Genomic DNA, 6,978 nt, shown 5'->3' with positions numbered 1-6,978 from the left:
TCAGAAAGAAAAATGAGGGTCAGAGCATCCTTCTTATATCTGCTGTTTCCTAAGTGTCTTTAATCAACATGCCAAAGCAACATATTTTGGGGTGACATATTCTGGTTTCCTTCACTGTTATGTAATATGACAATATCAAATGGTAGCAAGGAAGTAGAGTAACAGGAATTCTCATATTTTGCTGGGAGCTCTATAAAATGGTATGCCCACTTTTGAAAACCATTCTTCAGTTTTTTATCGAGTTTAATGTATACTTACTGTATGATGCAGTAATTCCACTCCTAGGTATTTACACAAGAGAAATGAAAACTTACCTTCATAAGAAATTTTGTTCAAGAATGCTCATAGCAGCTTTATTCATAACTGGAAATAACCCAAATGTCTGTCAACAGGGAATGAATAAACAAATTGTGATATGTTCATACTACTCAGCAATAAAAAGGAAGGAACAGCTGAAACACACAATGACATAGATATATCTCACAGACATTATTTTGATCAAAAGAAGCTAGATACTACAGAGTACATATTGAAAAATTCTATTTCAATGATTTCAACAATGGACAAAACTACAATAATTTGTAAACTAATTTTTAGAGACTGAGCAGTGGTTACCTCTCATAGGGTAGGAAGGAATGACTTGAAATGTACACAAGGGAACTTCTGGGATGACAGAAAAGGTCTATACTTTGATTGGGATATGGGTTACACAGAGACATACATTTGTCAAAGCTCATCAAACTATATTCTTAAGATGTGTGCATGTCACTGTTTTAAAAGCTAAGAAGAATTATATCTTTATGGAATAAGCAGATACTTCACCTCCTCTATTTTTAAAAATTATTTATTTATTTATTTAACATTTATTGATCATTTATGCTAAACAGTTCTTTTTTTTTTGCTAAACAGTTCTTATACTTTGTTACAAGCACTCTCATATAATTTATAATTAGTCTATGGTTTAGGTATTATTATTATCACTATTATATAGCAGTATATAATATAAATAAAATAATAATATAAATAAACGAAATAATAATAAACATAAATTATTACAGCAATATTTTGTTTATTAACAAGTTAAATAACCAAGCTCACACAACTAGTAAGAGATATTGCTGGAGTTAGAAGTCTTATTGCTTTCAATGCTATACTGTCCTCCTTACTTCAGATTGAGTTTATGATGTAATCCCATAACTAGAACAAATCATGTTAACTCTAGTTCACTGCTACATGTATTTTTTAAAATTACTGTTTTAACAATAGTTGAGACATGGAAATAACCTAAGTGTCCATTGATGGATGAATGGATAAAGAAGTTGTGGTATATATATATATATATATATATATATATATATATATATATAAATGGAATATTATTCAACCATAAAAAATGAGGAAATCCTACTATTTGTGACAACATGGATGGAACTTGAAGACATTATGCTAAGTGAAATAAATCAGATAGAGAAAGAAAATACTATATGATTTCACTTATACGTGGGATCTAAAAGAAATAAAAACAAAAACAACTCATAGAAAAAGACATCTGACTTGTGGTTAGCAGAGGTGAAGGTTCGAGGGGGAAGGAATTGGAGGAAGGTGGTCAAAGTGTACAAACTTCCAATTATAAGATAAATAAGTACTAGGGATGTAATATACAACATGATGACTATAGCTAACCTTGCCGTATGATATGTAGGAAAGTTCTTCAGATGGTAGGTCCTAAGAATTCTTTTTCTTTATTCTTTTCTTTTTTATTGTATCTGTATGAGAAAATGGAGGTCAGCTGAACCTATCGTGGTAATCATTTCACAACATATGTAAATCAAACCATCATTCTGTATGCCTTAAACATATACAGTGATGTATGTCAATTATTTCTCAATGAAACCCGGGGAAATATTCCTTTTTAAATTTTGACATAATTGCAGAGTTCTGACCTACAGAACTGTGAGATAATAAATGGGTATTGTTATAAGCCACTATGTGTGTTTGTGGTAATTTGTTACAGCAGCAACAGAAAAATAATACAGATGTCTTGCTCTTCTTTAGACTGGGCATCAGCCACTGCCAAAGCCCTTTCCAAGCAGGATGAAATACTAACACTCAAACATCTAGTACCATGCAATATCCACATTAGATGTTGAGTATACTTTTCAAAAAATTAAAAAAAAATGTTTTACTGAAGGATCTTTTGGTGGCTAGGAGCAGGAAGCTAGTCAAACTACTCAAATTAAAGGGAGTTTGTTGTAAGAACATGAGAGGAAATCTCATGGACCACCAGCACAGCTAATGAACCCAGTCATTCCACAAAGGAAAAGGGTTCCAATAGTATTCCTTGAAAAGGTTCCCCTCACACCTTCAAGCCAGAGCAGAGTCAGGATGAACACAAAAATAGGTCATTGTCAACAAATTAGTTAAAATTAAATGCTTCATTTCCATGCACACTCTGCACATTCATGGCTCATTTGATAAAGCCTTCTATAAACCTGGTTATGTAGGAGCTATGTAATTTAGGATTTAAACAAATATCTACAGCGGTGACACCGGTGGGAAAACGGGGAAGGGGGGTACAGAGTAGTACTTTGGATGGAAGTAGAATTCATGGGTCTTCACGATGGATTGGGTGTAGGGGTGACGGAGAAGGAAGAACTGCATGATTCCCAGGATTTTAGCTCCTCTGTAAGCTCCAGGAGGACAAATAATCTTTGTTTTCCTTATCACTGTATCTATACTATTCTACCCCTAATAGGTGCTCAATAAAAATATTTGTTGTTCAATGATAGAAAACCACTGCATATTTCTTTTATGCAATGGGAATGACAGGATCAGATTTGGGATTCAGTTAGCTAACATTGGTAGCAGTGTGGAGGCTGAGCAAAGCTGAGGGGGTGTGGCAGAGACTGAGAGCTGTCTGTCCAAGTCCAGTCTCCTTTTCTTCCTGAGCATACAACCAGACTACATTTCCAGCCTCTGTTGAGTTCGGTATGGCCATGTGAATATGCTCTATCCAAAGGAATGTGAGACGGAAGTTATGGAAGTGTGTGCACTTACTTCCATCCCAGCAACTTTAGACCAGACTAAGACTTTTTCTACTTTCTCTTGCTGGTAAAAAATCAGAACCCAGCCTTAATTTTGCAAACGAGGAAAATGTCCTAGCTGGTGGCAGAGACCTAAGACAGAAAGAGTTTGGACTGAATCACTATATGGAGGAGAGTCACCTGCTGACTTGGTAACCTACTCTGGAATGAGATGAGAAATGAACTTATTGTTCTTTAAGCCACTAAATTCTGTAAGTCTTGATTTTCTATCAACATAGTTATCCTTATTAATGCAGGGTAGGAGGTAGAGAGTAACACTGGGAACATGGCTATTTTAATAACCCAAGTAAGAGACGATGAATACCTGTGATAGGATTGGGGAGTAGATGAAGAAAAGATATGGAGCTATTTATAAATACACTCAACATGATTGCTTTCATTTCAAATTTCTTAAAATGCTGACACTTCCTTAGCTCATTACTGGGTTTCCTGCAAGGAGACTTTTTTGTCCACCAGTTAACTAAAACTTTTCTTTCAAAAATTATTAGACACAACCACACACATTCAACTTCTAAGCAAGGAAAAAAAGAGTAGAAATCCAAATCTAGAAGCATTTGGAAAATATAATATTCAAACAAATGAGAGACATTAGTGACAAAGAATAGACTCAATTGTTGAAACAATGTGATAAAAGACAAAAGAATGCAAAGTCTATATAATGATTTGAAGTGGAGAAAGATGTGGAAGGCTCTTCACTTTTTTTGAGGGGGGGGACAGTAGATATTTGTTAATATTTGTAAAGATCATTTCCCACCCCCCCTTTAGTAGACAATAACTATTGGTTATTTATAATGTCCCCAATTTAAAAACAACCTAAAGGCTCAACAATAGGGATTTGGCTAAATCGAGTATAGTAAATTCTTATAAGGAATAGTCTGCAGTCACTTCAAACTGTAACGTACATAACACTTATAAAAATGAAAATATTAAGAGTATACAGTTTTTTTTAAAGATCAAAACACAGTAAATATAGTATGTTCCCATTCATTTGCATTTTTATGAGTATGTAGAAAATAGTCTGGATGAAATCTCACCAAAATGTTAGGGGTAGTTATCTATGACTGTGTGATTAAAGGTGGTTTCTTTTCCTCATTTTTATTTAGATAAAAATTTACTGTTTTTTTCTAAATTAACATGTATTATTGAGTAGTTAAAATTAAAAATAAAAAGATGCTCGATATCACTAATTATAGGGAAATGCAAATCAAAATCACAATAAGATACCTCCTCACATGAATTAGAATGGCTACTATTAAAAAAAAAAAAAAAAAAAAAGCCCAGAAAATAACAAGTGTTGGTAAGGATGTGGAGAAATTGGAACCCTTGTGTAGTTAGGAATGTAAAATGATGCAGTCACTATGAAAAACAATATGGGAATTCCTCAAAAAATTTAAAATAGAATTACCATATGATCCAGCAATTCTACTTCTGGGTATACACTCCAAAGAATTGAAAGCATGGTGTCAGAGAGATATTTCTACACCCATTTTCATAAGAGTATTATCCACAATAGCCAAAAGGAGGAAACAACCCAAAGTATTCATCAATGAATGAATGAATAAACAAAATGAGGTATATACATAGAATGGAATATTAATTATTCAGCCTTAAAAAGAAAGAAAATTCTGACACATACTCCAACATAATGAACTTCGAGGACATCGTTAATTGAAATAAGACAGTCACAAAAAGAGAAATATTGTATGATTCCACTTACATGAGGTACCCAGAGCAGTCAAATTCATAGAGACAGAAAGTAGAATGGTGGTTGCTGGGAGTGAGGGGTGGAGGGGGGGTGGGGAGAGAAGGGAATGAGGGGTTGTTTAATGGGTATAGAGTTTCAGTTTTGCAAGATGAAAATCGTTCTGGAGATCAACTGCACAACAATGTGAATGTATTTCACACTACCGAACTGTACACTTAAAAATAATTAAGATGGTAAATCTTGTCTTGTATATTTTACTACATTTTTAAAAATTTAATTGAAAATAAACACAAATGCAGGCGTTCTTTAAAGGAGAGTGAGTATACAAGAAAACGACTCACAACTACCATTTCAAGAAACCTTCCTTGACCAAGCCAGCTCTGCTGTGATTGTTCTTTTCTGTGCCTTATCTATTTATTTTGTATGTAATCACTTTGGTCTTTTGGATAAATAACTGATTTTTGTCATTTTTTGCATAAATTTAGATTATAAGCCCTTTCTGAACATTCTTTTTTCTTTTCTCTTCTCCGTAAATAATAAATGTTTAAGTATATTTTAGAACTACACAGATTTTGGAAATTCAGTTTTCATTGTGAATTACTAGTAAGAATGATTAAAAAAATAAAAACTAATAGATGCACTGACTCAAGTTCTAGATATTTACATTATCTAGCCCAAGGCATTCTTTTAAGGTCTTCTCAGCTGTTATTCAGGATCACAGTAAACAACACAAAAGATATAATTCACAAACAAAATCTTAGCTGTCCCTCACACAATCAACTAGTGTGAATAATGAAATTACATTAAGATGGATCTGGAGAAAGGGTTTAAATCCCTTGTCTTTTGCCTGCAACTGGCCTGAGGCTTAATTGAAACAAGTGTCTGCACCTGTTACTCTACAGTTCACTTCCCCTCCTTTCTCAGGCATCAAATTGTGTTCCTTTCAACTTGGGTCATCCAGGAGGGTTGGATGACTGGGTGATAATCATATGTGTGCTTAATGCTCGCTGAAATTTTACTTCTTTAAATAAACCAAAAAATACCATATTTAATAAGAAAAAATCAATATAATATAGAGGAGAGAAGAAGGAAGGAAAGAAACTGATATTTGCCAAGAGTGTACTTTGTGCCAAATTCCATGAGTCTACTTTATTTATTTTTTTAATATTTATTTATTTATTTGGCTGTGCAGGGTCGTAGTTGCGGCACATGGGATCTTCGTTGCCACATGCGGGATCTTTAGTTGCGGCATGCGAACTCTTAGTTGTGGCATGCACGTGGGATCTGTTCCCTGACCAGGGATTGAACCTGGGCCCCCTGCATTAGGAGCACAGAGTCTTAGCCACTGGACCACCAGGAAAATCCTGAGAGTCTACTTTAATGTGGAGTTATTGTCATGTAACTCTTAACTTTAAGATTAGAATGCTTGTTTCCTCATTTGGTGTAGAAAATTTTATCTATTCATTCTAAGTGTATTAAGGGAAATCAAACAAATTTATTCATAAATCTTGAAATATTTAGCTACTATGACTTTATAGACCCTGGTTATAATTAACACAATCAATATAAAAGACTATGAGGAGGAAAGCACCATATTTCTTTGAAAATCAGTTATGGTGCACGTAGGGACTTCCCTGGTGGCACAGTGTACAGGATTCTGCACTCCCACTACGGGGGGGCCCGGGGTTCGATCCCCGGTCAAGTAACTAGATCCCACATGCATGCTGCAACTAAGAGTTCGCATGCCACAACTAAGGAGCCCGCCTCCTTCAACTAAGACCCGGTGCAACCAAATAAATTAACAAAAAAAAAATGATGGTGCACATAAAAATAAATGATGATTATAAGAGAAATATTTTTTTTCTTTTTTAAAATTTATTTATTTTTTGTTTATTTAGTTTTGGCTGCGTTGGGTCTTCACTGCGGCACGTGGGCTTTCTCTAGTTGCAGGGAGCGGGGGCTACTCTCCGTTGCCGTGCGCAGGCTTCTCATGGCAGTGGCTTCTCTTGTTGCAGAGCACGGGCTCTAGGCATGCAGGCTCAGTAGTTGTGGCGCACGGGCTTAGTTGCTCCGTGGCATGTGGGATATTCCCAGACCGGGGCTCAAACCCGTGTCCCCTGCATTGGCAGGCGGACTCTTAACCACTGTGCCACCAGGGAAGCCCTAAGA

At 35.2% G+C, this 6,978-nt stretch overlaps 1 non-coding gene across 1 annotated transcript; it reads right to left on the bottom strand.

Moving 5' to 3' along the window:
* Nucleotides 1–6,096: 6,096 nt before the first annotated feature.
* On the bottom strand, nucleotides 6,097–6,169 carry TRNAR-CCU (transfer RNA arginine (anticodon CCU)). The gene has a single exon. It is a non-coding gene; the product is annotated as a tRNA-Arg (tRNA).
* Between the last annotated feature and the right edge of the window lie 809 nt (nucleotides 6,170–6,978).

This window comes from Physeter macrocephalus, chromosome 9, assembly GCF_002837175.3.
Source record: "Physeter macrocephalus isolate SW-GA chromosome 9, ASM283717v5, whole genome shotgun sequence".
Taxonomy (NCBI): Eukaryota; Metazoa; Chordata; class Mammalia; order Artiodactyla; family Physeteridae; genus Physeter; species Physeter macrocephalus.
The sequence above is the reverse complement of the archived record's forward strand: the minus strand, read 5'-3'. Positions and strand labels throughout refer to the sequence as shown.